The 4120-nt window shown below is 41.9% G+C and overlaps 1 pseudogene; it reads left to right on the forward strand.

Annotated features, from left to right (window-relative positions):
* The window catches only part of LOC105515472, a 13360-nt pseudogene extending 9701 nt beyond the window's left edge, over window positions 1–3659 (forward strand).
* The last annotated feature ends 461 nt before the right edge of the window (window positions 3660–4120 follow it).

Genomic DNA, 4120 nt, shown 5'->3' on the forward strand with positions numbered 1-4120 from the left:
CGGTTGCTCAATCCCTGCTCACTGCAACTTCAGCTTCCCAGGTTCAAGTGATTCTCCTGCCTCAGCTTCCTGAGTAGCTGGGATTATAGGCGTGTGCCACCATGCCCAGCTAATTTTGTATTTTTAACAGAGACAGGGTTTGACCATGTTAGCCAGGCTGGTCTTGAACTTCCAACATCAGGTAATCTGCCTGCCTCAGCCTCCCAAAGTGCTGGGATTACAGGCATGAGCCACTGCGCCTGGCTGATTGTGTTCCTTTCTCACGGGTTTGTTTGTTTTTTTTTTCCTGAACATTCAGCTGGACTGCATTTCCCAGATTCCCTTGCAGTTAAGTCACAAGTAACCCTGTGACTGAGTTCTGCTCAATAGAAGGTAAGCAGAAGTGATGTTTATCACTTCTATGTATGGCTTCCCAAAACCTCCTAAAGGTTATGTTCCCCTCTTTTTCCCCATGTATGGCCTGGAAAGTGAAATATTATGGGGCCTTTGGCTGAGGCACAAGACAGAAGAAACTCGGGTCTCAGAATCAGAGTGTGAAAAACTTGACAGACCACCATGTGAGAGGAGAACAGAATTAAACTTCTATTGCGTTAAACCACTGAAATATGAGAACCTACTAGTGAAACTAGTGTTACTTTTACTAACAGTCTTTCTTTCTTTACCTTTCTTCCTTTCAGTAACATTTACTGCAGATTTTCTATGACCCTTAGAGACCATTCAATGTATCAAAATGAAGCAAATGGCTCTTCAAAGAGGTGCTATCAAAATATATTCAAGGTTACTACAGCAAATACACTTCCTGTTTGTAGAAGACATCTGTTATCTGCTGCCCATCATTGATTCACCCTCTTCCTGGGAACAATCTCCCCATATTTCCTTTGGGAAACCATCCCTCCTCCCTACCTAACCATGTGATTTAGGTGAGGTTGAAACCCCCAACAATGTGTAGGCCCTGATCAGCTTTAGCCAACCAGTATCTCCCAACCCTCTGGCTCTAGGGATCGGCCAGTGACACACGAGAGGATGAGGGGGCATCATTGAATCCTTCCAGCAAGGAAAGATTTCTCATCCTCTGCAAAAACTAGTGCAAGAAGACTCTCTCTCTAAACTCGGAGAATGTACTGCAATGATGTTACAGCCTGGAATTCTGCAGCGATCTTGCTGCTGCTAAAGATAAGCTGGTCTGCCAGGACTGTGTGAAGCCTGCTCCATGAAGAAAATCTGAGGGTCTTGGAGGACCTCATCTCACTATCTGGATCTGACTTCTGGTCTTCTGGACTTCTCAACTTTATGGGGCTATTACTCTCTTATTGTTCAACCAACTAGAATTTGGTTTTCAGTTGTAAATTATGTTACTTTGTTATTCATTCATTTATTCATTCAATCATTCATTCTGAATTTGGTTCAGTAAAGAAGGATGCCAATTTGTATGAACCAGGGAAAACTCAATACTAAAAACTCAATATGGAAATGCACATACTATTTTCTGCTTTATGAAGATTGCTTTTCTTCTCTTACAATTACTAAAGCTTCCAAACTGAGCCTACCTATAGTAGCACAATGGTTCCTGCAATGATAATTGAGCCTCAGCATTCTGGAAGAATTCAAGCTAGACCACTGCTGATTGTCAAAGAAATCCATCAAGTACTTTATGAGTATTGTATGTATTTGTACATCCTGTACTGTGATACATACTCATTATGTAAGTTAGAGTTATAATAATTTGTTCTAATACATCATATTTTCAAATATTATATAGAAAAATAACATGTGACTCTAGATCAGGTGATGTTGTACCCCAAAGACCTTTCACCAACTACTCTTGTACTTTGGCTGAAGCACAGCTCACTCTCCTCATGGCACTGGCCTTCATGGCCTTTATTCATTCACTCATTCTGAAATGTGGTGGATAAAAATTGATGACTTGTAAAAAATAGAAAGTTGACTCCAAAATGAGCTCATGATACTGAGCATGCCATTGAACCTGCAGCTATTTTTGTTTTGTTTTTATTCAACCCTTCCTCATCTTTACTGCCTATGTAAGTTAATACACTTTCGGCAACAAGTGACAAAAGAAAAAAAAAAACCCAAAATGACTTAATCAAAAGTAACAGAGAATTTATTTGCTCTGGTGACAGAAATATCCAAGGTAGATCTGGCTTCCAGTGTGATTGAACCTAGGGGTTTATACAGTGCCAGCTGATTCTCCCAATCTCACTTTCTGTCTCTTGTCTGTTCTCTTCTGTGGCCACTCTCAGGCAGCCTCTCTTCATGTGGTGGTGCTCAGCAGCTGCATTCTCATCACAGCTTCAAAGCCAGTAGAACAGAGACTTCCCCAAAGGCTCTGCTTGGCTCTAATGCCCATTGCTAAGCCAATCTCTGTGGCTAAGGGTGGGGGACATGCAATGCTCTGACTGGCCAGGCTCATGGTATTCACATAGTCAGCCCTCCATATCCACGGTTCTGCAAACATGGATTCAATCAACCGTAGATCTAAAATATTTGTTTAAAAAATATTCCAGCAAGGGGGCAACAAGGAAGTTCTTAAGAGCACAGCTGGAAAGAAGCTGAGTTACAGACAGCCTGCCAAAATAATTTCTTCATGCCAAAATAATTTTTTCAAAGCCCAGACTTGCTGTACCCTGTGACTTCCAGACTCTGCTCAGGGAAATTAGCAGAGCCATTCTCAAAACCAACCCATCAAACATGACCCAGTTTGCAGCAGTTTATTTTAAAGAACTTATTAGGTATAGAGAAGGGAATATTTCTCCGGTTGAAGTGGTCAGAGGGAGTGGAATCTAAAGTACCCACACAGATAGAAAAATCTACAGACAAAGACAAGGACAATGTAACCGGAACAGGATATAGTGACAAAACCACCCAGTTTCCATCAATTTATGCTGAGCTAGGCACTGAGCAAACTGAAGCAGTTTGTGTTCCTTCTTCCAAACCAGCCACCCCTAAGACTACTACCCCACCCTCATAACCATCTCCAACAGCTGTTTCACCAGAGCTTGCCTATGTCCCAGCTGACACAGCTCAGTTTGCTTCTCAGATATTAGCAACGGCAGCAAGTGAAGCAGGACAACCACCACCATATTCTAACATGTGGATCCCTTATTGTCTAACTAATAAGAATCAACAAAGTCACCCATCACTGCCACCTGCACGTGGGCCTTTTCCCCAAGCAACTCTCTGTCTATCTAATCCTAAGAATCCACAGTTTCCGCAGCATCCAACAAAAGTCACTTCTCCAACTTACAAGATGATTGAAGATAGTAAGACCAGTGCCCACCTTTTATCTTAGTAGATTCAAATGCTCAGAAAGCACAGGAATGGAAACCTCTTCCCGGACATGCTGTTGTTTCAAAGTCAGAAGTCTTGAAGAGTTATGCTGCAGCATAAGTGCCCATTGCTGTTCCTGCAGATGAGAAATTCCAGAAACATAGCTTAAGTCCCCAGAATGCTCGTCTTGCTACAAATGGACAAGATGTCCCCAGGCCAGAGAGCCTTGTTTTCTTTCTGTTGCTCTCTCAGTAGAAGGTGTAGGTTTAAAAAGTTCAGGATCTGGTGACAAATGTGCTCCCTTTGGAAGTTATAGTATTGTTTGGGAGATAAATGTGACTCCTGCTCACAAAGTTCGCAAAGCAGAAACTTAAAACTCATCCAGAAATGACACTGTTTGGGTCAACAAACGTTCAGGGAGGAGTCTGCCACCAAGAGTAACATATCAATAAACTTCATACAGTATAAAAAATATATATATTCCACAAAGGTTTGGAAAGCAAAACTTGAATTTGCCGCGCAACAAGTACTAGGATGAATCCACACAAATGAAGTGATGTGTAGGCATTGTGTTAGGTATTATAAATAATCTAGAAATGATTTAAAGTATATGGGAGGATGTGCGTAGGTTATGTGCAAATACTACACCAGGTTATATCAGGGACTTGAGCACCCACGGATTTTGGCATTTGTGGGGGTCCTGGAACAAATCCCCCATGGATACTGAGAGACGACTGTAAATCCTCTGGAGCAGATGGACTGAAAATGACGCTGTTTCTTTCAGAAAAGGGAATGAGGGAATGGACACTGGATGCCTGTATTAGGGCCCTTAACA

The sequence above is a fragment of the Colobus angolensis genome, unplaced genomic scaffold, assembly GCF_000951035.1.
Source record: "Colobus angolensis palliatus isolate OR3802 unplaced genomic scaffold, Cang.pa_1.0 Scaffold26, whole genome shotgun sequence".
NCBI lineage: Eukaryota > Metazoa > Chordata > Mammalia > Primates > Cercopithecidae > Colobus > Colobus angolensis.